Source organism: Myodes glareolus, chromosome 13 (genome assembly GCF_982192425.1).
Source record: "Myodes glareolus chromosome 13, mMyoGla1.1, whole genome shotgun sequence".
NCBI classification, from domain to species: domain Eukaryota; kingdom Metazoa; phylum Chordata; class Mammalia; order Rodentia; family Cricetidae; genus Myodes; species Myodes glareolus.
The window spans coordinates 60,228,456-60,256,319 of NC_142038.1; the positions used below are offsets into that span (position 1 = coordinate 60,228,456).

At 39.2% G+C, this 27,864-nt stretch overlaps 1 long non-coding RNA gene across 2 annotated transcripts; it reads right to left on the minus strand.

Moving 5' to 3' along the window:
* Nucleotides 1–245: 245 nt before the first annotated feature.
* LOC148120036 (uncharacterized) lies at nucleotides 246–4,036 on the minus strand. 2 transcript variants are annotated; one of them, XR_015734725.1, is made up of 2 exons: nucleotides 3,608–4,036; nucleotides 246–1,353 (listed from the first exon to the last, which is right to left on the minus strand). It is a non-coding gene; the product is annotated as an uncharacterized LOC148120036 (long non-coding RNA). The 2 variants fall into 2 exon arrangements; XR_015734724.1 differs by lacking the exon at nucleotides 3,608–4,036 and adding an exon at nucleotides 1,817–2,977.
* Between the last annotated feature and the right edge of the window lie 23,828 nt (nucleotides 4,037–27,864).

A 27,864-nucleotide genomic window follows, 5' to 3' on the forward strand; every position in this document is an offset into this window, starting at 1 on the left:
ATCTCCTCTCCTCATGTTCTCTCTGCAAAGGTCTTAAGATTTGTTTTTGATGGAAGATTTTCTATTAATCTCATATGACCACAAGCAAAGAAGATTTAAAATTTCTTATTTGGGAGCGTGAAGATGATTCAGCCAGTAAAGTGCTTGTCCTGCAATCACAAGGAGCTGAGATTCATCCCTAAGGCACATATAAAAGTGTCCCGCGCTACCGTCTCGCCAGCAAGAACCACGCGGTACACATAGGATTCTTCTGCAGTAAAGCTTTAATGCCCCTTGGGAGAGCGGGCATCAGCCAACATGGCGGAGACCCAGATAAGATGGAACCCATCCCTTATATAGGAAACAGACCCTGCTTTGGACGTGTCACTCTTGGATAGGTCCATTGTCCATAATCCCAGGTGAATGTCTCAGGAGTAGGCGGGGACTCAGTGGGAAATTACCGAGCACATGTGCGTTCACCTGGCGGTGAAGCCGGATGTCAGCGCCATCTTGATAATGGAGAATGTGGCTGCGGCCTTCTACATCTCCCCCTAATTTTACTTCTTTGCAGAAAGGCAACTCCCTAGGAAGGTAAAGATAGAGGTCGCACTTCCCAAAATGAAAACATTAAAATGGGCTTACACGGAATCTGTCCCTAGGCTCATGACACCTGGAACCTATCCGGCCTGCCCTTTGCCAATTTTCTGGGAAAGGGAATATACGGCAGGAAACCCTTAAGCAAAGCGACTTATCTCTCAGAGAGGGCCATTCTCTGTGCGATGCTCTTCAGCTCAACAACCTTCAGGGCTAGCTAAGCCAAGCACTCCACCCTGTGCAATGGACCACAGTCCTAGGGGTGCAGGAGCTGGTTGGCTTAAACCTTACTGCTTTAACATAAATAACTACACATCGGTAGAGGCCCCTGTTCCAGGGCTGCCAACGCTTGTGCAATAACCACTTTGTCCCTACGATTTTGGGATTTGAGTCAGCAGACCATCCAGAGGAGAAACACTAATCCATAGCATAGGACTGTTCCAAAACATTTCCACCCCCACCCATTCTTTGAAGTAGGGGAAGAAAGACACGACCCAGGACTGTAATCCTATGGCCAAGCTTATAAATCATCTCTAGGACGGTAGGGGGAGGGGGCCCAGAGTCATATTGGTTGTAAAAAGTCGAGGAAACACCGCCATCCTATGGCTGACTGGTAACAGCTTCAGGAAAGCTGAGAGTGTCCTCCATCGGTGCTCTGTCATCCATCTGCAAAATGGCAGGAGGAACAGCAGCCAGGTCCTCAGGCGAATCCGTGTGTTGTGGATCACTCTTCACTGTTCGGGTCAATCGCTCTGGCAGCCAGAATGGGCTTTCTTGATCCTGTGGGAAGACACAAACAGCTCCCCTGGATCTCAATAAGATGGGATCCGGGCCTTTCCATTCATTAGAAAGCACATCTTTCCACTTAACCAAATCTTTGGGCCGCTGCGGATCCGAACAATGTCGTGTTGCAGCATTTTGGCCATTATCATCCAGATTTAAAAAATTTATGGTGAACAGAGCCATGGCGATGGCCATTCTTGGCATCGGGGGCAGTTCCTTTATATTATTCCCCCCCTTTTTGTTTAAATAGATATTTATCCAATTTTTAATTTAAATAACCATGGCATTTTGTAACCTATCTTGAAGATACCCATAGTGTTTAGCAGAAATAACTGACAGGATAAGGGAAACTGATAGCAAGCAATAACTGACAAAACAAGGGGAAATCCAGCAGCATAGCAATGGCACAGCAACAACAACATTGCAATGTACAACAACAACACAGCAATAACTGACAGACCAAGGGCAGGAGCTGGACCATCCCTCAGGAACCCGCCAGCTCCGCAGCAATCAGGCCAGACAGCTCCATAGCAGAGGCTTTGTCCTCAGGCCTCTGGACAGATGAATCCACAGCATGAATAGTAGTATTTTTAGAAAAAAAAACAAACAAACTCTTCTCCCAAAATAACATTTAAGAGTATTAAAAAACTCAGTGTAAAAATTTAGCACAGTCAGTACTGGAAGTAGGCTGGTCTTGAACTTAGAGACCTATAGGTCTCTGTTCTAAAGAGCAATCTTGTTTGTCTGTGCCATTACAGCAGGCCCTGTTTGTTGATATTAGATTTAAGATTTATTGGCTCCCGTATTTCTTGCTGGTATGGTGGCCTAGGGTTTTAGAGCCCGCCCGCCATCCAAGGGCTGTGTGCGGCCCTGGGCCTGCTCGCTGTGCGGATCCCCGTGTCCCAGGCCAGGAAGTGGTGGCTCCACCCCCAGGCGCCCCTGCCTTCCCCGCGGGGCTAGCCTAGTTCTCTGAGGCTGTGTTGGTGGCGGAGTGTGGCGGGAGCCGACACTCAGACCGAGGCTGCACAGGCCGGCAATAACTTAAGGTCCGCGCCAGAGCCTGCGGCTCAAGGGGCCAATGGGAGAGGCGGCGAACAGGGCCGCTTCCCTACTAGCCAACTCTCAACACCTGTGCCACAGCAAAAGCGGCTGTAAACTCTCACAGATCCAGCCAACGACCCAATCACCCCCAAATCCAAGGGCCCTTCGCATCCACCTCCCTGCGGATCCTGAAACACCAGACAAGCCAAACGTATACACAGCAATCTTTCAGGAGGACTTGAGTTCTTTAAAATGTTAAGCAGTTCTTAAAAACTTAAGTCGCACTATGTAGATGTAATACGGTATTGCCTGTTTACTGTGTCTAAACCTTAATTGCGCTTTTATTATGATAAATATGACCAGCCCTGCCTGAAGTCAGCATCATTTAGCATAGCCAAATGGAATCAGAGCCATTTTACCCTCAGAGACCCTCACAGTTTTAGGTACATTGTAAGCCTTCTGGCCCGGCTGCCTGTGGCACCGCTGTGACATCCTCCAGGCCAGGCACCAACCGAGCCGCACCAATTGAGCCGGCGCAACGTGCTCCCCACCATAGCCACAGAGCAAAGCTCCGCTCCAGCCGCCCGCCCTCCAGCCCCAGCTGCACCCACTCCGAGCCCAAACCGGTGTACGGAGCAAAGAGGAACTCAGAGAAGCAGGCTTGCTGGTCTGCAATCATTAAAAGGACCTCATTTAATCTTTTAGGGAATTTGGGCGTCGTTTAGTCCCTCTGGCTGCTTCCTGCTGTTATTGGGCCGTTGCATTCTTAGGGGTAAACACTACAACATTTCAGGAGGTCTCGGTGATTCAAACCACGCAAATCCCAAGTACACCCTTAGGCTCTCCTTTTCTGTGGAGACGAAAACAGAACCTCTTTCCCAAAACATCATATCCTTAGCAGTTTCTAAGTTTAAATATCTTTCTCCTATCCAGTACACAAAAGACAACACGAACAACACAACACAAAGCCTTCGACCCTGTAAATCAGCCTTCTCCCCCATCTCCACTCTCCCAAAATCACCGGGAGGTCCTTTTTAACTTATTTTCTTTTCTGTCTCCCCCATTCTTTACTGGAGGGTCCTTTTTAACTTATTTTCTTTTCTGTCTCCCCCATTCTTTACCGGGGGGTCCTTTTTAACTTATCTGGGTGCGCGCACAACCTCCCACTGCTGCTCAGTTTCTGATATGCTCTCTGGACTTTAGAACGTACCTCTCTGAGCACGCATTCCTGCAGTTCTGAATCCTCCTTGTGTCCAAGGGGTCTCCGGCGGTGCAAAGTTCTTCTTTTTCTTCTTCTTCCCGGGTATCGGCACCAGATGTCCCGTGCTACCGTCTCGCCAGCAAGAACCACGCGGTACACATAGGATTCTTCTGCAGTAAAGCTTTAATGCCCCTTGGGAGAGCGGGCATCAGCCAACATGGTGGAGACCCAGATAAGATGGAACCCATCCCTTATATAGGAAACAGACCTTGCTTTGGACGTGTCACTCTTGGATAGGTCCATTGTCCATAATCCCAGGTGAATGCCTCAGGAGTAGGCGGGGACTCAGTGGGAAATTACCGAGCACATGTGCGTTCACCTGGCGGTGAAGCCGGATGTCAGCGCCATCTTGATAATGGAGAATGTGGCTGCGGCCTTCTACATAAAAGGCCAAGATACTATGTGTCAGTGGGGAGATGGGGGCAGGAAGATGCCTGCAAATTCTGGTTCAGCCAGAGCCCCTTTCTCAAAAAATAAGTTGATCACAGAATGATGGCAGGCATTAACATTAGCCCTACACACACATACACACACACACACACACACACACACAACACAAAGAGAAAGAAAGAGAAATTCACATGCATCTTAGCCCCAAATTTCTGTATACTCTCTCTGTTTATGGTGTAAATTAAATATCTGCTAGAAAATAAATTCTATAGCATTGTAGTCTCATTGGATATTTGTGGTAAGCAATGTACAATGTAATTTATTTGAATCAACTAATGACGCTTGACTAGGACAGTATGTGTTCACCACTGTACCCTAGTTACCACCCTGTTGGTCCTTAGGAAGTGTGTTGGTCCCTCTCAAATAGCTGTAGACTTCTAAAGGAAGTCTTACGAATTTTCTTAATCAGACACATTCATATCTGTGAGAAGATCTTCCTAGGATGAAGAGAGAGCATGCCTAAGGTAGCACATCACATCTGCAGCGGTGTGTTCACCTCACTGCCTCCACCCCTGCTGATTATGCACCACAGACTTCCCTTCTAGGAAGCATATACTTGAGATTAAGTCTACACCCAGCTTTTACTATTTAAATTTCTTCCTCTCAATATTCCATTTATTTTGCTTTCATAGTGTGTGGGCTCTTCAAAAGTGACACTCATAAAATATAACACTATGTTTTTTTTTTCAAAAATTGTGGTGTCTTTGAATGCACAGGACCATAAATAAGCTCAGTGGTTCGGCCTGTATGTTTCAAACATCAGCTTCTTTATCTCTGTCACTGCAAAGCCTTCTGGTCTGTCTTTCCTGATGCGTGTGATAAAATGCTTACATGGGAGTCATCAGTCTTCTCTCCTCCCTTTCTCATCTCCTCCTTTTTTAATTTCCTCATTTCAGTCAAGCACTACTTTGGGGTCTGTTATAGCCCCCCACACAATGTGTTCCTGAAGCGTCGAGAAATCAGAGACGAGGGAACATGCTGCCTGAGTAGTCACCTTGCAGGCCCATTTCTTGCTTGGTTACATCATTTATTAGTGGGACTCCTGTGTCTTACAGGTTTCTGACATCTCAGCTTTAGACGTGGTTTAGTGCCTCTCTACCCTGTTTTCCTCATTGAATTTGCTAACCCAAAATAAGTTACCCTCAGCTTCCCCTGCTTCAGTGGCTCCACTTCTGGGTACTATGAGAACCCTCTGTTTTGTGTGCTTTGTCAACAACAGCAGCATGGGAACGGCTTTCTTTGAAACTTCTGTGGGTGCAAATCACTGTCACTTTCTATATTCATTTCCTGCTCCTCCTTTGTCTCATCTCATTGCTCAGTGTCTAAAATCGCAAGAGCAAAGAAAGCACAGGTGTAACACTTTCCTTCTTGCTCTCATGTAGTGGTCCCATTAATTAGGGGACCCAGTTTTACAATTAATTTTCAATAATCAGCTATCAAAACGTTCAAAGGAAGGTATCTTCCAAGCCAGGGAAATGACTCAGCAGGTAGATGCTTGCTCACAGCTTTCAATTTAAGTTTAATCCTTACAACCCCTGTAGTGAAAGGGTAGACAGATCTGCAAATTGTCTCCTGGTATTCACACAGGCACTGGAAAAACACACACACACACACACAAATAAATAATATAATATAATAAATACTTTTACATATTGCTTTATTTATAAATGGATTGCTTTTCACAGACCTTTTAAAACACAGACATTCGTAAGCTCAAAATTTGCATGCCCTGAGCTGTATGACAGGCATTATTTTTGGTTTCCTCAGAGAAATGCATCATACTCCATTTACAGGAGTATGACTTCTCCAATATGGAAGCATTGAGCAGGCATCACAATTCTTCACTTTATCACCACAATTTCCAAAACAGAAATGTAGGCTAAATTGTGTGACTCGGGAAACAGGCATAGTCAGAGTCTCAAATGTCCATTGACACTATCAGATCAGAAGACAGGCTGTGTCCTTGTTGTGAAAGCCTTGCAAGTTTGATGAAGAACAGAGTGGAAGAAGAGTAAATACATTTTACTTAATTTCCTGCCTATATAAATAGAGCGCATTCCGTGGGCCCTGCAGAGTTGGAATGACTAACGGCTGTCCTGGCCCATGGAACAATGTCGGCAAGCGTTAATGCACTGAAGCTCACCTTCTTTTCTTCACACCTCTTTCCCCTCAGTCTTCCAGAGAGTCTGTAATTGTGAAGTACATTTAAAAATATGTGAGGAATCAAGTCAACAAAACACTTTACTCACAAGCAGTGCCTTCTGATTTCCAACGAGCATGGGATGTACTGACTACGTTAGAGATTGCAGAGCACTGGGTCAAATGTTTTCTTCACAATCTTCTTTACAAAGCATAATTTCCCAATTATTTTCTACTGTATTTTTCCTTTTCTAGTTGCCTCAAATTACACGGAAAAAAAGCCACTGCACAAAGTGATGAGTCTCTGAAAAGCTGTAACTATATTTACTTTCTCTATTTGTTTTCCCAAACAGCTGAGACTTTTTTTTAAAAAAAAAATTCTAACTTAAAGCATAAAATATAATTGCTTCCTGTGATGCAGAGCAAGTAGAACACGGATATGTCAGGAGTGGGAGTGGAAAATAGTACAATTACTTCTGCAATACTGTTTGACAGTTTGTTACCAAGGTAAATTTATGTCTATTCTATGACCCATCAATATTACTGCTAGGTATATATACAAAAGATAAATGAAAATATACATCCAGTGAAAGAATTGTGTCAAAATATTCATGACAGCTTTATTCATAATAGAATCAAACTTTAAACAGCTCATATGTGACTCAAGAAAAGAATGTATAAATAAACTATGATATGCTCATTCAATGGGATGGAGCTGGCAATAAAGAGAACTAAGAAATAGTCCTCACAGATACAGTAGATGGAACAAAGAGGAAATAAAAATTAATCTGTATGCTTCCTTTTCACTGAATTGTAGCCTAGGTTCACACAGCTCAAGCTTTTGCTTAAAAATCTGATTATCTCTGAGTTGCCCATCATGTAAGAAAACCATAGGACCCTTGCCAGAGTGATAAGCATATTCTCCATCTTCACCTGACCATTACTACAGAGATTTACACTCCCCCAAGTCCTGTAAAGACTAATCTAGCTCTACAGTGAAAATCTCTGCATTCAATTTTGCATAAATTACAGGTACTTTTTCTTTCTTTTGTTAGGCAGCCAATAGACTCCACCGTAAGTGAAATTATTATAATCCTACCTTAGCCTCCACAGGACATGATTATGGGCACATACATCATGCCAAGTTGTTTTTTTATTACCTTTACTTATGTTTTGCTGTGTGGAGGCATGCACAACCTACAATGAGTTATGGAATTCAGGGGAAAACTCCGGAGCGTTTCTCTCTTTCCATCATATGGATCTTAGAGATCAAACTTAGATCATCAAATTTGGCTTTAAATGTGTTAATCAGATAAGACCTCTCACTGGCTCAGCTACCCCTTTTTAAGTGCCACATACAATGTTTGACATAAAAATTGAACTGAAAACTGATTTTTTAAATGTTTAGACACTATGGCGATTTCTTTTGTCTACACAATCAATCAAATAATGCAAAATAATTTAACCGTCTAAATTTCAGAAGAATACAATTTAAACAGGTTGACTTTCCTTTGAAATAATACTGCTCACATGGGTGAGAAAACATTGCTCAGAAAGATGCACAGTGGTGGCTCTAAATTGGCTCTCGGGAATTTCCTCCTAGGACTACAGAAGATGTCCACTTATTTACTATGACAATTATTCTCTTGTCTTCTCATCACAGCAGTCTCCTCCCATTGACACTGTCATCCAAGCCTGCACCCATCAGGAATCCCTCCACAGGCTGTGTTTCCACAAAGGCAACCGTAGAAATATTTTTGTGGTTTGTCTCCACACTTATCAGAGTTCTCAGTCCAGTTCATTCTCTCAGCACCTTTTTTTTTTTATCATGAGTTAATATGGTTTAAAACACGCATAGCTTTTGAGAACTTGGTATGTGGTTATTTGCACTGGTAAGACTGTAGCTCTCGGGAAAGAGAGAAACAAAAGATAAGAATAATTATAGACGCCAACCTGCTAGTAAACTGGGAGACAGTCCAAGTTTTAAGCCAGTACCAATAAAACTTTCTCAATCACCCTGCAATGTAAGTGATATATTGTAGCTAAGGAATTAACAAGAAAGAATTAAATGAAGAAAGATATAATAGTAGTTTGCAAGTAGGACTTACTAAATCAAGCTATTCCTAAATAGAGCACAGTGATTCTACATTATGGCCACAGACTTGTATCTGAATTGCAGATATGCTTGAGGTAACTTTAGTTGTTAAAACGTTTGGAAAGACTGAACAATTGTCAATGATCTTTTAGTGGGGAACTTTAGTGATTTATTCCTAATTTTGTGCACATGTTTCTTTTGAAAGAACTTTTTTTCCCATTTCAACATAGATTTCCCATGAACAGAAGATATCAGTTTGTAGTTACAAGCAGACACTTTTTTAAGTAGAAAACAACATAAACTATTATTTATTGTTTCTGTTTCATCATTGTCATGGAAATGAAAGTATTAAATGGAATGGCTATGTATGCCCAGACCATAACTTCACAGTAGAATTCAAGACATCTTAAACTGGGTAAGTCTAAGAATTGTTCGTTCAGACACTTTAATTTCAAAATCTCATGCATCACGCTATGACCACAGAGTACACAGTATATTTGTGACCTACTGCTTCTGATCAAATTATCTGACTATGTCATGGCTTATGACAGCAAGTGTCAGTACAAAATGGATTCTATGAAAGTACATAGAATGAAGGTCTTTTGGGAGCCTGAAGCCTACATGTTTTGGTTATGACAGTAATCTGAGAGCTTGACTAGGATTGAAAGTTTTGCTTCTAAGAGGACTTCTCTGTATGGCTGTTGCTGGGCAGTTTCAGTTTCTTATCTTGGAAACCACTTCATGGTCTCCTTCATTATCCTCATAACATAGCACCTGGCATTTCCCTGAACAAGTTATCCAAGAGATCAAGCTAGGAACTATGTGCTTTCTATGGAACTTATTTCTGAGATCAGAGTTCTTCTAGTACATCCTGTTCATGTTGTATGCATCAGTATGCCTAGTTCACATTGAAGGAGAAAGAGATGAGATACCACCGTTTGAAAAAGAGTCAGTGAATTTGTGAGGACCAGTGTGGTGGTACATGCATTTAATTCCAACAATGAGGGGGCAGTCATGTGGACCTTTGTGAGTTTGAGATCAGTGTGGTCTACACTGAAAGTTCCAGGCCAGCCAGTGATATAGAAGGATACACTATCTTACAAAGGAAAGAAAGAAACAAAAATATTTTGTAGATATATTTTAAAATTAATACTCAGTGAGTGTTAATCTAGACCCTCACAGAGTGAGATCAGGTAGGCTTTAGTGTTTAATCCTAAAGCATTAGTCTCAACAATAGGACACTGTCATAGGAGGAATGAACCAAAAGCCAGAATGAAAAGTTAACTAATTCTTAGGAAGTGAAGCAAGAGTAGAGAAAGTCTGATGAGGCATTTGTCTCTGTCTGGACTTGTCCACCTTTCCTGGTCCTATTCCCAGGCTCTTGTATTTTGCCCCACACTAAAACAAGTTACTGCTTCCTGTCTTAAATTAACAGCCAGAAGTCAAGTAGTGCTAATACAGAACAGTGTTTGTTAACAAACAACTGTATAGTTTGATAACGGGCATTCTGGGCACCTCTCAAGTCTTCAGTAATTAGGAGGGGACCTTAAGAATATCATTGTACCCTCAAAGGGTTGGTTTGACTTTAAGAATATCATTGTACTCTCAAAGGATTGGTTTATTTGTGTTAAATTGGGAGGGATCAAAGTAGGTTTTTTTCCAAGGTCCTATAAATGTCTAGAATTTTCACAGTGTCAAATGTTAGAGCACCAAATGTTTTTCCTTTCATGGTTCTATCAGTTGTAGATGAGGCCTGAAGTCCATTACTTTTCAGGTAAAGCTATAGTGTTTCCTGTGTGACTGTTGTTTTCATTTTAATTTGGAGTCATCCTTTTTCATTAATTTGGTGGATGTGCCCAGTCTTGCTTTGGGCAAGTCATCAGGGCATAATGCAGTATTGGTATCATTTTCTTGTTTCATTAAGGTGCCCAGAGGACTTGCAGAATCATATGCCAACAAATTTAAATTATTAATTTTATTGCAACAAGCATTCTATAATGACAGTACTGAAATGCTTTGTAAATTAGTTTTTAACTAGAAAAATAAAGAGATGGAATTTAGACACTTGGGAAATAATAAAAAGTGAGACAATATTGCTATTGATTTGAAGTCAGGTCAGGGGATAAATACATATATATTTTAAAGTGCAATATTCACAAATCACTGGACTTAGATGAGATAGTAATGAGAGTTCTGGACAACCTCCCAAATGTGTAACAGTAAAGAAATTAAGTAATCACAAGAAAAAGAAAATGGTAATGTTAATATATAAAATTTAAAATTGCAATTAATATTCTTTTAATTGACTCCTTTTTTAATTAAAAAGCATATTTTCATTGATCCTGGTTTAAAGCTCACTATACACAATAGATATATAATCAGAGACAAGGGATGATTCAAAGTCCCATTTCTGAATGATACTGGGTAAATCACAAAAACCAATTTGAAACTGTCTTCACCTGAAAAATGGGGACATTAAACCCCCACACGGGGACTTTTTGTTGCTCAAATAAGGTATTGCACATGAAAGCAATTTGTAAACCGTGAAATACTCTACAATATAGAGAATTTATAAATTTACAGATATTTGTCATTTCCAATTAATTTTACTGAGAGTCCTTTGTCGGTGTTAGGAATGAGCGAATGGTGGATTCTATTGTGACTTTATCCTTCAGATGGTCCAACCTGACCCTGAAAAATATAGCTTGGCATAGATTTCAGCATCTGTCAGCGCAGTGAGTGCTGTAGACTGAGGAATAAATAGAAGTATTTGCAGACCAGCAAAACAATTATTGTCAGTTTTTGTGTTTTGTTAGACACTTAAATAAGAAGACACTCAGGTAAGGGGCACAAGAAACTAGTCATTGAAATCTACCAAAGTTTTCCTGGGTTTAATTTGCCATGATCTGTCACCTTCATGTTGTTGTCCAGCTTGTTTTATTAGTCTCTGAATTGCAGCTTTGATCACTCAGAGATGCAGAGAGAATCAGTAAAAGGCTAGATCTAGGTAAGGACTAGATGCCTCACCTTGGTAAACTTCTGAGCGTGTGCATTGGCCCTTCAGCCTAAGAAGTCAAAATCATGTCCTGGGAGGAACACAGAAACCTGTCTTCTCAGTGAAAGATCTTGGCTGGGGTAGAAAACCAAGGCTCACTTCACCCATAAGGTAAACCAGGGCATTACTGTGGCAGAAACATTGTTTGGTGATCTGTGTGGAAGAAGCCATCAGGATACTTGAGTCAGCGTATAGCCTGGAGTTGGACACTTCAGTGCTAAGAGATGAGGAAACATAAACCCAGTCAGAAGATGGTATTATCCCCTCACAGTTATCTTTCCCAACAAGGGAATCTAAGGAAAGGATAATCTGGAAAGGCTCAGAGCCTTACTACCAGAGAGAAAAAGTCAGAGACTTACAAACTATCCTCATGATTTGTTTAGATCTGTAGTTTATCACGTGACTGACTGGAGGACAATGGCAAGAAAAAATACAGGAATGACAGCTTCACTGTCCCTACAAAGAAAGTCTGAGACAGCCAATAAGAAAACTGGTGGGTTTTCCATAATGGAATTTCATAGATGATATCACTGAAACAAAATAATACTGGGATGCCGAGACGAACAGCTTATCCTCTCTGAAATCACTGGGGTCATTATATTTTTGTGAACTAAAACCTGAAGAGATCTGTTTAAATTTGTGTTCCCTATTTTGCTTAGAGGACAATGGATGCCATGACCCCCTTTGCAATAACGTAATGACTATGGGCATCGAATTCTGACCACAGTGGTATGGACCATGCAGTCTAATTTCTAATTAGGATCACATTTCAGTGCCATTGCTGCACTACGCAATGAGTATCCCCATTTTGGTGATCATGAATTTGATGGTCTCAAGCTTAACCATAGGTTCACAAAATGCCCTGTGGTACAGCTCCACATTCCATTTTCTTTGGGAACTTACACAGGATGACTTAGTGATATTTTGGCATGTGTTAATGATTATTTTTCTGATGGTGAATGGTCTTTTGGGCAGAGCAACTAGCTGCAGGGAGCTGGCTATTGAATTATGACATGGATAACCAGGTCAGAAGTGAAGGGACTACTCAGTGCTCACATGCTTCCCCAAAGATTACATCATTTCATAACTTCCCTGTGGGGAAGAGCCACAGAGACTAGCTAAGTTAATTTTTACTATCTGCTGTTCTTATACTGGTCCTCTCTTCTGAGAGAAGCTGGACCTTCAGTCAAGACATTTCTTAACATCCTAGAGGTCTGGTTGATAAAGGCTAAGACAACTGAGTCAGTCAGGGTATCTTTCCTGAAAAGAACATAGGTCTGGGCTTCTATTAGAGATTAGAGAACCCTGGAATGTTTATCACATTCACTAGAAGAGCACAGTAAAGGACCCATAGCAAGGGAAAAACTTCAAAGCAAAGACCCTGGTTAATTAAAGGACCATTTTTACAGTACTCAAGATACTGAACCTATATTCACAGAGCCCAGGAGATTGCTCTCTGAGCAGTTTGCTGCTGGCTGGATGCTGAATTTGGAGGACCCGTCGTCTGTTCTTAGAGGAGAAAGAGTCAGTGCTATTGCCCCTTGTCATTGGTGCCTTCATTTATTTCCTTTTACGGCATTAGCCCTGGACTTCAGACTTTCTGATGACCGCTGAAAAGTATTTCCATGTCTCCCACTCAAGAGAATGCCCATCTGCCTAAACCCCATCACTTCCAGCTAGATTTGACACAGATTTGTCACTGACAGCAGTCTCTTTTTCTTTGCTTTCTTCAACCCAAGACTGAACATCTGCCTTCTACCCTGGCAAGAATAATACATCCCACATGAGCAAACACAATATGCTCTCCTGGTATCACTCTTAGAGACAGGGTTTAGCTTGCCAGTGGGGATAATTGCACCATATTACATGAGGGAAGCATTTATTCCTGGTCTAAGTCACGTGTAATCTTACATATGGAAGCTCCTTTCCACTGGTTATTAGAGACAAACGGCTTCTCATAACAGTCATCTTCCTCCAACATGTAAAAATATCAAACAACCTTTTCTTCTTGTGACAAAGAGGACCATGCCAGCATTATTCTGCAGAAAATAATATCTCTATGATTATAGATAGCTTTCGATTTCATTTAATTTTTATAATAGGATCTTGGATTTTGGTGTGTAGCATTGACTGGCCTGGTACTCATCATGTAGTTAGGTTTGCCTTAAATTTGATGCAAGCCTCCTGCCTTGGTCACTGAGTGCTGAAACTATAAGTACATGCCTCCATATCTGGCTTTCTGTGGTGATATTTATACCTGACTTTATAGCCTGAGCAATATTTTCAGGGTGATCCGATGTCACCAATATTATAACCTGTGTTTGTTTTTATTTGGCTTTTTGTTTACCTGTTTGTTTTCTATTGCTGTGGTAAAACACCGGCCAAAAACAACTTAGGGGAGAAAAGAGTTTACTTGACTCAGATTACATTCCATAACACAGGGGAGTAGGGCATGAGGTCCGTGCAGCAAACCTGGCACAGGAAAAGGGGCAGAGACCATAAAGAAGCACTGCTACTGGATTTACTCTGCCATGCTCCTTATCCATCCAGGATTACTTATACAGAGAATGACACTGCCCATAGTAGGGTGGGTCTCCAAAGTCAACTAGGAAATGGCCTCACAGACCAGTCTAATGGAGATAATCTCTCAATTAAGATTTCCTTTTTTGTCAAGTGACTCTTGGAAAAAAAACTCTCAGGTATATATAAGTTCAATGGATGTTGGCTAGAACATCAACAAATAAGACTTATCATGGCTTTCAAAGTAAAATCCCCAAATTTTCCCTCATCAAAAACTTGGTGGAAAGTGTCAATTCACACAAAAGACAGGAAAATTTTCAAATGTATTGTTAAATATAATATTGAAATTGAAGTCCTAAACTATGTGTAAAAAAGCAAGAGTATGTATGATACATGCTCCCCATCCCCAATAAAAAGAGTTCAAGCAATAAGGGCCACTGAAGACAAAGGTAACATCTGATAATCTGTCATGTATAAAAGAACCAAGCATAGTTTCTAAGTTAAAGAAAACTGATGTTTTCCTTTCTCTTCTTTTACTGATTTCATTGCGTGTAGTAAAGAGTTAAGTTAGAAATTATGTCTAATGTTTCTATTTTCAAAGTCTCTGCCCCAGATGATTCTGCTGTGACAGGCGTGCCCTCCCTGTGGAAATCTTAAGGGTTTTTTTAACCACCAATTTTGAGAATTATTGAAAGTTAATTTAGAATTCAAAATCCAGGCTATAGAAATAAAAACAAACAATCTTTGGGATGCTAATCTAAAATAGGACCATTTCCCAAAGCTCCTACTTTCATCTGTTTGAGAAAAAGACCACTCTCGGGAATAAGACAAGTTACAAGCTATTGCTCTTCATACATAACCCCCACCATCACCACCGACGTGTCCTGAATCCCAATGCCTGGCCAACTACATCACTAGTAATCAACTCTTATCCCAAAAAGTGAGCATAATCAGATGCTAAATCAAATAAATATGTCTTACTTTCTGTTCTGATGTCGGCCAAATTCCATTTCTGGTGAGAAGCCAAGGGGAACGAGAGCCAAAGGCATACGGCTGTGGGCACCTTTGTGCCAGAAACATGTCAACACATTGGAAAGGATTCAGAGAAGGGAAGCAGAGGTGATTAAAGGGCTGGGGAGTTTACTTATGAGGGAGATTAAGAGAGCTAAGTGTGTATACATTGGCTAAGAAATATATGGGAGGAAACAGAGGGAGATGATTTGAAGTGTGGACAAGTCCATTGAAGGAGTTAGTGGTGTGGGAACCAGAGAAAATATGGAGCTTTGTGGAAAAAGTATCAGGAAATAGGGGCAACAAGCAATTCCTAGTTGTCATGACATTATGCAATAACATGTTGATTCAAAAGAAAAGTGTTTTATTTCAGCATATGTAAGAGCAGATATAAGTTACATAAAGGAGTAAAAAAAAAACATGTTATTAAACAGGAAAGACCTGAGACATACACAGAAGAAACAAAGTGGGGCTGTTCCACCGCCTGTTTCGTTCTGAGAGTATGCTCACTAGTCCCTTACAGTCGTCTAAAGGATGACTGCCTACTGACAGCAAATGGAGTCTTGGGAGTCAGCTCTTAGGTCACACTTTATCATTCTTGGCTTCTTTACCCAGTTAAATGCTTGGAACATGGTGAGCACTGAGTTATAGTAACTTCAAATACCTCTCCACACATGTACTGAAATGTAACAACTTAGAAGGCGCATTGTTCATTCTTTTACAAGGCATAGCTCCATGATTATTTTATGTATTCATAGAGTTGTTTAATCAATCACTGTGATAAGTTTTGGAAAAATTCTTTTACTCCATATGTAAATCTTAAGATCTTTAACTATTAGATGTCACCCCACAATTATACCCCCAAATTTAATTGATAAATATAGAGTAACAAAAAACAACAAAAATATATAAAGAAGTTTCCACCAAAATGATTATCTTGTAGACATGATCTTGATGAGGATATAGAAGGTCAATCATGAACAAGATTAAGATAAGTTGATGTCCTAAGTCTTTTGATCCTACCAACTTTCATTACCAGAAATACAGTGTTCATAACGACAATCCTCTCCACCTCAAGGTTCAAGAAAACTCTAATTGATTCCCTATTTCTACAGAATTACCTATTCTTGTAGTTTCATGTAAAAAGGATGTTGTATCCTGGGCCTTTGTTTCTATGTTCTTCAAATGGAGATATTACTTCTAAGTCTATCCTTGCTGAAGCATGAATTGAAACTGCATTTATTCTCCCAGTCAAGCAGTAGTGTACGGTATCAGTGCAGGTGTGTATCTGTTCACATGAACTACTTTGTTCATTTCCTCTCTTGGAAAATGCCTAATCATTCAATTTCATCCTGTAACCACCTCAGACAGAATGGATTGGTCTAGGACTTCCCATATCTCTGGAGATTTACTTTCTAAAGCAAAAGAAGTGAAACTGAAATTCGATGTCACATGTTAGTTTTACTGGAAATACTGTGATTTCCAATGACTTTCAGGTAAAGCAAGTCCAGTTTCTTAGAGGAACATTTAGGCAGTCTCTCTTAATGACCATCACTTGATTATTTCCCAAAAAGGTTAACAGAGGTGCAGCACTCTGATTCTTCTAGCGACAATGAAGAATGTGTCTTATTTTGCTTCTCTTGCAGCAGAATTTAACAAAGGAGTGATATAAAATATTTCAAAATGTTCTAGTAGTGGGCTTTAAAAGCATGCTCCAAGGCCCGCTCCATTGTTAAAGGCATCTGCCACTAATCTTGACAACCTGGGTTCAATACCTGAAAACCAAATGCCAGGAAGAGAGTACTGATTTCTTTAAGATGCTCTCTGACCTCCATTTATGGTCTCAAGCACATGTGTGAGGAGTGTACATACATATACACACTCAAAAACACACACACATACACACAACAACAACAACAAAAGGCAGATAAATAAAACATGTAACACAAATTCTAAAATTTATGATATAATCACACTGATTAAGATACCATGTTGTTCTTCCAGAAGTGCAGAATTCTGTTCCCAGCAACCGCATCATGTGACTCACAACCACCTGCTATTCCAGACAGGTCCAGGGGATCTAAAGCCTGAATGCCTTTACAGGCACCTGCAGTGGCATCTACACACAGACAGACACATATTTACAAACAAATTTCAAAGTAATGAAAATAGGTAACTGGCCTGGGGTTTGAATTACATCCTCACTCCCGCCTATTGCTATAATCCTTTGCTCTGTGCAGCACCATTTCAAATAGACTGTGCACTCAATGTGGTACTCAAGTTAGGAATGCTAAAGAAGCTTTTGCCATCAAAAATAAGTTACCCAAAGTCTTCATTTTTGCCTATATTGTTAGTTTAAAATACACTTCTCTGCACTATTGCTTGCTTTTCCCTGTGGTGACTTCAGGTTTAGGACTCTTCATGTTGAACTCAAGACAAAGCTTTGATAGAAACTGAGACATACATCTCTTTAAGACTCTTCATTTGTATATCTTTGTTCATTTCTATAAATGTGCAAAGAGGAGCAGGCTTTAAGGGTTATAAAATGAAGTATTCACATTTCTTTTCTAAAGTTATCTATATTTTCTTAAAAGAAAGTAATAAATAAGCAAATACCTCCCTTCTGTTTCTACTCCCTTTACCTCCAACTGTCTAACCAGAAACGGGCTCTTCTCTTTCTGGATTATCAGCACATGTCTGACCTTCCAATAGATTCTGTTACCTGAAATTCTTCACTCAGAACGTAAGCAGAATGAGTTTCCATATACATTATTTTCACTCAAAAATCTTCAGCGTCTCTGCCAGGGAAATGCACCATCAAACTCCCAAGCTCTACCCTGTCTTTTCCACCATGCTTTGAGATATCCCTCTGCTTTGGAAAGACAAGTTTTATCCCTGCTTCTTAAACTTCATTACCTGTATTGGAGAGATTACCCTAATAGACTTGAACATTCATTTTTCATTTCAAGCACACACACACACACACACACACACACACACACACACACATATACAGCTTTCAGTAGCAGTGGCATGATGAATACCCCAGGTCCCTCATTTCCCCTCTTTCTATGAATTTCTGACACTGCATCTTTGCCTTTCTGCCTAACACTCCTTGGTTTATACCACATCTCTAATAATTTAATTATTCATTACTAATTGCCTCTACTACTTACTACTTGAGGTCCTGTATTGAGATTAATTTCAGAAACCATTCAGAGTTTTTAACATGTACTCAATAGTTTTTACTGAAGGATTGATTCATCAAATCAATACAGAGAGCTTGAGATGAAATATATTTCCTGTAGTTTTCAAGAACTTTGAATCCAATGCTTACAGCCCTCAGGGATATAGTACCTTCTATAGTACCTTGGCAACAAGGAGCTCTGGCCTAGCACAGACAGCCATTTTTTCCAAAGTCTAGGAAAAGTAAATAAAGCTACTGTCTCAAGAAGACGAATGTTTTCTCTTTTGTAATTTTTAATTTTATTATTTTTCAGTATATCTGCATGATATGAAGGTAGCACATGTAACAGTCTGAGGACAATGTTCAGAAGTCAGTTCTTAGTTATTTCCTTCTATTGTAGGATCTATGAACTCAGATAATCAGCTTCTACAAGCTGCCCCTCTCAATTCCAGTCTATCTATCATCTATCTATCTATATATCTATCTATTATCAATCTATCTGTTTGTTTGTCTATCTATTGTGCATGTATGCATGTATCTATCTATTATCTCTCTATTATGTATGTAGGTATGTATCAAATTATCTATTATCTATTATCTGTCATCTGTCTGTCTATCTAATATCTAATAAATATATATTTATATATCCCTTTCACCATGTGATTCCAAGGTCTCTAAATCTTAGTTACTCACCTGAATATTTTGAAATTAATTCAAGATCCAGAGTCCTCTAAATAGAGTATTCACCATGCTGAAATGAGTCCAGGAATGAGGAAGCTAGCACATCTCTGATGTGCAGGATGCTACTTCTTTTCATATTGTGTTGGGCTTGCTCTTTACCCAGAACCCACTGTGCCAAATCAGGCTTGTGATTAAGATCAAGTCTACCGGGAAATCAGCAAAGAGTTGGAGAGCATTTGAAAAGGGCCTTGCTGTCCAAAGCCTGAAACCCTGCAAACAGCTGCTAGAGTGCTATTGTTTTATTTTTATTTTTATTTTTTTTTGCTTCTTTTAAAGGGCAAGCTCTGAAAAACTGGGAATTTATAGAAAGAATTTTAGCACAAAGAATGCTTCAAAAATCGTTTTCTCCTGAAACAAAGTGAGTGGCCAACTGCATAGAATGATCGCACGTGGGTGGCTGTGCCTGCTTCAGGGTCCATTTAGAACAAAAGCACCTTTTCTGATTGAAAAGGCCTGTTCTCCCCTCAGGCAGGACATCGAATATACTGACTCCTCTCAGACCCATTTAAAGCCTCTCAAAAATGTGCCTCCCATTCCATGAGAAGCAGAAATTGTTCCCTTATTGGGTCAAAGAATACTGGGGCTGGAGTAGACATTCAAGGCCTTCCATTTTACATTTATTTTATTTTATGTTCCTTTACCCTCTTCTGATTTGATCTGAAACTAAAGGCAATAAATAAAGGCCAAAATGTCTCAGTGTGACAGAGAAAAGAACGTAGCATCAAATCAAGCTCATTCTCCACCGTTCTGCAAGATCTTCTACCAGTTCTTTCTACACAGGTACAAAGCCACATATCAAACAATAAATAGGTTAGCACCATTAAGGCAAAATGCAGTGATATTATCTGTCTAAATTACCCATATATCCTAAGCCCATGTGCTCTAGAAACAGAAGTTTCAAGGTTTCCATATTTCATTCAACAATGTGAAACTTGTGCCTGGATAGCCGTGACACCGCCTCAGAATATGTGTCTGTGGTACTTTTGATACATTAATTTGAGGTTGGTAAGTAAAAGGAATGAGAAATGTTGTGATTTAGAAATAATGTCTCCAAAAAGGACTCCTATGCTGAAAGTGTGGTCCCTGGCTGCTGCTGAAAGGTAGAAAGTAGGGTCTAGTTAGAAGGTTCTTGCTGGGGCTCAGCCTTTTTTCTTCTGGGCTCCTCTCCTCTAACTTCTTTCCTTCATGAGTCAAGAAACCTCTTCCACCAGAGATGGACACCAGAGTGATGTCCCTTCTCTTTAAAGTTGTTCTCTCAGCGATTTTGATCTCAGCTATGAAAATGTAACTAAGACCATAAGAAAGAAAGCCACAGAGTGTTGTCTTGGGTTTCTATTCCTGTAAAGAGACACCCTGACCCATGGCAACTCTTACGAAGAAAAATTTGACTGAAGTGGTAGCTTACAGCTTCTGATGTTCAGTCATTATCCTCATGAGAGCAAACATGGTAATGTGCAGGCAGATGTGGTGCTGGGTACATCTTGACCAGAAGGTAGGAAGAAGTTGACTGACTGTCACACTGAGGGAAGCTTGAGAAAAAGACCTCAAAACCCATCCCCACAGTGACAAACAAGGCCACACCTCTTAATAGTGGCACTCCCTTTGGGAAACACTTTCATTCAAACCACCACAAGTATCCAGCGACAGCAAGTTAGCATCAGAGAAAGAAAATGAGCAGATACTTTGAAGTTGAAGGAGGTCACAGGTGCGTACTAGGAAGCACTGTATATGGATGGGTGGTCCATTGTAGAAGAGTAAGATGCCAGGCTGATGTAGGACCAGAGATCACAATTCTCAGAAGGAAATGGCTCATTCAACTGCCTCTCTGGGTCTTATTTATCTGCCACAGAATCTTTATCGGATGGACCCAATAATGTCATGTTACTATTGAAATAATACATGATACATAGAAAAGAAAAAAGAAAACATGGAGGATAATGAAATAGAATGAATCAGTTATTTAGATTTCAAAGACAGCATTTTCAAGAAGGCAAATGTGTTTCTCCAAGTACCAATATGGCAAAAACTGGTATAAATATATTTAAAAGACAATGTCTGTGGGGAGCATACAAAAATAATGATCATTCTGTACTTTGTAAAAACAGAAACGGTTAGGAGTGTTTGAATAGAGGTTATTTTCCAAGGCACTCACCCTACCTAGATTGACTTCAGTGGGACATATTTCTAACCAGACACAGAAACTATGATAAATGTCTAGATTTGTATAAGGAGAAGATCCCTTTTATCCTTCAATCAAATCAATATTTTATTTTTGAATTCTTGAGCCAAAAAAATCTTTAAAATTTGCTATTTAACAATACAATTGTGCACAGTTCTAAAACATTTCCTAAGGAGCTCATGAAGGAAGCATTCACTCAGAGCCTCCAGTTATAAGGATCCCCTGAGTATCCCAGGCACCCACACACCAAGTTTTTTTGTTTTAAACCAATCATGTTGTATCTTTAGCTCATCCGACTTTATAACTTTAATTAAACAAAATTAAAATTAATTATTAATGTAGCAATTAGATGAATTAGCTAAGGTGACCCAATACTTAATTTTTTGTATCTCTTTACAAGGTGTTTTCCAGCTCATCTACTCAGCACAAATGGTCTAGCGTGAACAATGCTGAATAATAACAAAGTTCTTGCCCCAAGGTGCTTTCCTTTTATAAGAGTCAGTAAAAGACAGACCTTAACTCAGACTTTAGTGAAGAGAAGCTGCTACTCCAAAAATAAGTGAGTATTTTTGGCCATTTCTCAGCAAGAGTTGAAGCATGGCTTTTTGAACTGTCAAACTAAAGGATGAATTCAATTACATTATTGGCTTTAATGAATATTTATAAACAAAACATGATTGTTTATCATAATTTCCTCTAATTTAGAGATTAACATAATCCTATGTTGAGTCTTTTTCTAGATGGTAATTGAGCCTTCTTTGGTGATTCAATACTCCCAAATTGAACCTTATTTCATATTTTACACTGTTCAATATTTCATTTTGCAATACTCTTGCTGGGATTTTACACCTTTTTCAAATAAATATTTCTTGTCCATTTATTGTGAACAATATAATTGGTCTATAATGCCAAGTAAAATAAGTTTTTCAAAGTTGGTGAGACGGCACACTGTACACAAGTTACCTTCTCAACAACAATATTGTGGCTCATGACCATCTATAATTCCAAATCCTGAGGATCTGACCCTCATCATCTGGCTTCCACAGGTACCACATACATACACAAGTGATGCACATAAATACATGGAATCAAACATTCATACACATAAAAATATAAATCAGTGCAATTTAAAAAATACAAGTGTTAGAATGGTTCTTTCTGAAAGGAGTTTCATGGTACCATCTGGAAGGGGATATGGCAGAAGAGATTATCCAGTAAGGTGTTGAGTTCTCTGTGGTGCATTATTTAGAAGTAGCAAAAAAAAATAAAGAAAGAAATATGAATGTAGAAATACTTGGAGCAAAAAAACAAAAAAAGAAAAAGAAAAATCAGCAACAGCAAGAAAAAGACAATGGAAGAATTCTGAGGCCACATGAAGTCCTTGTCCACTGAATGTCCTGAAATTACTATCAATAGATGAGCTCTCTATCTGGCCTGGCACTCTACCTAACTGTGGCCATGGCTGTATTTCTTCATAAAACAACAACAAATGATACTAATTATTAATTATCATGTCTATCTATAGAAATTCTTGATGTTAGACAAACTCACATTCTCATAAAGAATTGTAGTTTCTTTTCACTGGATATTAAGAGTGAATTGGCATTATTTTGATGTCAGGTGTACATGACTTGATTGAAATGTTCTAAATAATACAAGCACAAAAAATACACTAAATCAGACATGGTTTAAGGAAGTGCATAGATTTTTCTCCTCTTCCAGCAACCATCAAAATCAACTGAAAAGGTTTCATTCCAGGTTATTGTTCAAGTGAGGATCTCTCTCCAACTCTTTGGGGTCATGATTTTATTTAGATGATTTCTAGCAGATTCTTTTGCCCCAGTCTCTGGGTAGCAATACCTTTCCCTTCCTTGATCACAAGATTTTGAGATACAAAGACAGAAAGACAATTACAGCCAAACTAACTTTACTACTGAGCAGCTTTTCATTTTAAATTTTTTGACATAAATTTGGGTAGATGTAAAACTCATAAACAACTTCTGGTCGTTTTCTAAACTCCATAATCAGCATTAATAACCAATACAAGAGAAAGTCTGACATGATAGGAAGAATACAGCTTTCCTTGAATACTGTGTGATTGGAAGAACATGTAATTGGAAAAGCACAGTTTTTCTTGTAATCTTTACCTCAAGAAAATCTTAGGTAGATATGATCCTTGGAATTTTAAATGTGTTATAATGGCAGCATAGGAGAAGGTAGAAGAAATGACTATTTGATATCCATTTACCAGCACACAGCTCTTGTCTGTACCTATTGATGCTGAGGCAAGAGAGCCAGAACTCAGTAACCACTTCATATAGAAAATGAGCTATGTTGAATTCAAAGCACCCACCATGTGTACCAAGGCTAAGTTCTTATATTAAAACAATACCCAGAAGTCTGCAAGATGGTTCAGCAAGTAATGGCATGGCTAGCTTAGCCTAATTACCTGAATTCTATTTCTGTATCCCAAGCAGTAGAGGGAAAGAACAGACTCTCACAAAATGTCCTCTGGTCTCCATATAAAGACACATAAGTTCTCTTAAAAGGAAAAATGCTTATATTAATTTTACCTGTGAAGGTTAAGCTGATGGACAGACTTATTATTTTGCTTTTTATGATTGGAAAATATGTGAGGTTGTCAGAAAACTAAAACCACTGATAGTTGCAGGTAGAACTTAATTTTGTTGTCTTATTTAATAGTGTTTCCGTAGTCTTGGAATCAACTTTTTAGAGAATGATACTTAGTAGATGTAATACTTCTGCTAAAATAAAATAATGTGATTAACCAAACAATTTTTTTTCTGAGCAAGGACAGACATTCTATCCAAAATTGTTGGACTTTGACTTAGGTATACTCCACAGAGCTCTGAAACATTGAGGAATTCCATTCCCTAAAGGAATGAAACACAACTTTACAACATAAAGAACCCAACACCTACCTCTATTTGAAGAAACAGCTAAAGCAAGAGATTTGAAGAAACTATACCTCCATGTCTTTCAAGTTCAATAAACATGAGTACATGTCAGTATCTAGTATTTTTAAATCAATTAAACAAAACCATTAGAAATGTTGATGCCTATGGAATTCCATCTTATTGAGGGAAACCATCAAACTTCCTAATCTTCTGTTTGCAGTTTTCCTGTCCTAAACTTCTTGCTACCAGATTAAAAAACATAGATGATAAAAATCTTAGGTGATGCTGAGTCATACCCTATGTAAAGTTAATGGATAAAAGTACATATTTGAATGTTAAAACTCATGGCAAGATTGTCACATGCCTGAGCATAAGGGCAGAAGCTTCAAAATTACCATTTTTTTCCTGCCTAGAAAACTTGACTTACAGGTGCTGCAAGTTCTGGTATTACCTAGATATTTCTCAAGTAGACCATACCCAAATTATCTGGCCATACGCACACACTAACCCAGAAATCAAGAAGGTGTCTTTCCCATTTCTTCTCTACCTCTTCTGTTCTTCCTCATCATCTAGCCCTAAAGCACAAATACCCTTATGCTTCCAGTATGGAAGCTAAGACCTAGAGAATGGGCCATTCTTAGGGTCATACAGAAAGTTTACTCTCATCCTCACGGAAACATATCTGTAGTTAAATGCGGCAAAATAGTGACAAAGTTTGAGTGGTATTTGAGTGTAGCTCCTAACCTGACAGGGCTGTTGTCCTCATAAAAAATAAATGGGTATTGAGCAACTATTCTTGGTTTTTTTCTCATACGAACACACATCAGAACAAAGCTGTCTATGCACCAAAGAGAGCTCTGCTGAAAGTAAATAGACAGCATCTTGCCCTGGGTTTCTCTATATGCAAAATTATAGAAGAAAATTAATTACTGGTAAGTTATTTGGCCTTTGGTGCTTTGTTATGCTAGCCCGAGATTGCTCATACAAAGTCATACTACTTTTCTCTGTGATATATAGGATACATTAGATGTTCATTTTCAAAATTTATTGTCTGATAGCAGTTTTCCTAATGAAAGGGGTAATTGAGTTATTTTAACAAAAAATGTTGTGTCAGATGGTTTTTTATTAATCTATCAAATATATTTATGTTAACTACTATTACATTGTTATAATGAAACATCTTATATACACAACTTAAAGGAGGGAATAATAATTTATCTTTTTTCACAAGATGAGCCCATCATTGATATGTGAGACTAGCAGAAATATTTAACTCAAGACAGCTATGTAAAAAGGCAGGAGTTGGGATATCCCAGTGACCTATTTTCAATATCTAGGACCTGCCTCCTAAAGAGTGTGAGACATCGCAAACTAGAGATACCATTTGAAGACTTATAAGCACATAAACATGAGAAAGATTTCATGTCAGAAAGGGCACTATCTGGAAAATAATAGATATAACCACAATAGTAACTGTGATTCTTCTTTTGTTACATTAAAGTTTAATATATTTAGATCTGTAAACTTTAAGAAAATGTGAGACTATTACATAGTCCTTGAAGATAACAACACATAGTTGCTATAACTGTCTGTGATCAGTGTTCCGATGAGGTAGGTATTATTATTATTATCTTTACATATTTGAGAAAATTAGGAATCAAAGAAGTTAAGCAATTTCTTTTTATCATACAACTGGTTAGTGGCAAATAGGCTTTTTATTCCACATCTGTTCTGTCAAATTGCAAAGTATATTGCATGTACTATAACTCCAGTATTTAAAAAATACTCATAAGGATTATAGATTGTTTTTTAAGCTTGTGATACATTTTCTAAGTCTTCCTTCTGCTTCCAGTCATCAGTGTCTCCCCCACATGTCCCAGGTACATTTTCTGAGGGGTTTTTCATAACATGGGTCCGGCCATCCCACTTGTTCCTTTAGATCTGACATGCAATCAATGTTTTAATCATCTTCCTCCAAGTCCATGTGTTCTTCATCCAGCCAAGCTTCAAATATCTCTGGATCCAAAATGACAGAAGCAAGATCATTATTGACATTGTCCGATGCCGTTTCTTCAGAAAAGAGACCTTCCAAAAATCATTCTGCATCTGCTGTATATTTTGAACATGGCAAGTGTTTTTCATTGTTGTTTTAAGGGTTTCTGTACTATGTCCAAGAAAGGAATTTTTTATTATACAAAAGCATGTTGATTTTGGTTTAAAATGCTTAAATTCTACACAGAGAGTAATTGCTTCTATCAAGGGAGTTCACACAAGATATTTTGCCAGCTCTTCCACAACTTACAGGAAAGGGGTATTTATTAATATGTGTGGAAAAATTTGTCTGAGTGGTTAAAATGTTATTAAATTCTTCTATATTTTAGTTATTTCAAACATTTACATGGTTTTATTTTATGATTGTATGTTTATCCTCATCCTATAAGTGTTTGTAAGATCTGAAGCCTTATCTATTCAAGTACATGCACATGAATGTACAAACAAACTAACAAACAAAAAAACAGCTAAGCCTTCCATAAATATGAACTGTTTAGAGGTGAAGTTTGCTTGAAAAACATGAGACAAATATGACCTCAGAGGTCAGATCAAACTGAGTCATCTGTTCACCAGTAACATGACAGTATAAGGAAGCAGTTGGTTCCCAAGAAAGCTTTGTAAAAGATCTGCCAGGCTCCCCTGCATTATCCTGTACACGTGATAAGTTAAAGGGTATGAATTGTGTACTTGTTTTGTCATTATTTTTGATTGTTTCATTTCTTTTTTAGCATTAGATGTAAATTTTATTTATTTTTAAATGTTTTTCTCTTTTAAAAATAGTGTAATTTGGACCTAGGGAGTTAAGTCCTGTGCTACAATGTGGGTCTTTGTCTCTATCTCCATCCATCGCCATATGAAGGTTCTATGGTGATATGCAAAATATTCATCAGTATGGTTATGGGCCAAGTCCAGTTCAGGCACCCTCTCCTCTGCTGCCCAGGGAACAATCTGGGAACCTCTCCTTGGACCTGGGAACCCCTCTAGAATCAAGTCTCTTGCAAACCCTAAAATGACTCTCTTAGTTGAGATATAAACTTCCCTGCTCCCATATCCATCCTTCCTCCCTCCCCCCATCCCATTCCCCAAAGCTATCCTCCATCCTCCCCTTCTCCCTTCTCTCTAACCATCTCATTTTACTTCCACCCCCCACTCCCCGTGCACCCAAGTTTGCCTGGCAATCTTGTCTACTTCCAAGCCCAAATGAGAAGCAGAAGGAGGGAGAACGTGAGCAAGGAAGTCAGGATCAGAGGGAACTTTCATCCGACGATAGATGGAGATTGAGACAGAGACCCACATTGAGGCACTGGACTGAGCCCCCAAGGTCCAAATGAGGAGTAGAAGGAGAGAGAACATGAACAAGGAAGGCAGGACCGTGAGGGGTGTGTTCACCCACTGATACAAGGGGACTGATCTAATGAGAGGTCACCAAGGCCAGCTGGACTGGGACTGAACGAGCATGTGATCAAACCGGATTCTTTGAATGTGGCTGACATGGGGGCTGTCGGAGAAGCCATTGATAAAGGCACTGGAACTTGTTTTGTCTGCATGTACTGGCTTTTTGGGATCCTAGTCTGATTAGATGCTCACCTTCATAGACCTGGAGGGAGGGGGGAGGAACTTGAACTTCCCACAGGGCAGGAAACCCTGAATGCTCTTAGGACTGGAGAGGGAGGAGGAGAGGGAATGGGGGAGTGGGAGGGTATTGGGAGGAGGAGAGAAAGTGGAAATTTTTATAAATTAATAATAATAAAAAAAGAAAAAAATAGTGTAATTTCATAATTTCTCCCCTCCCTTTCCTTTCACTAACACTTCCCATGTATTTTCCCCCACCTCGTTCTCTCTCAAATTCATGTCCTTTT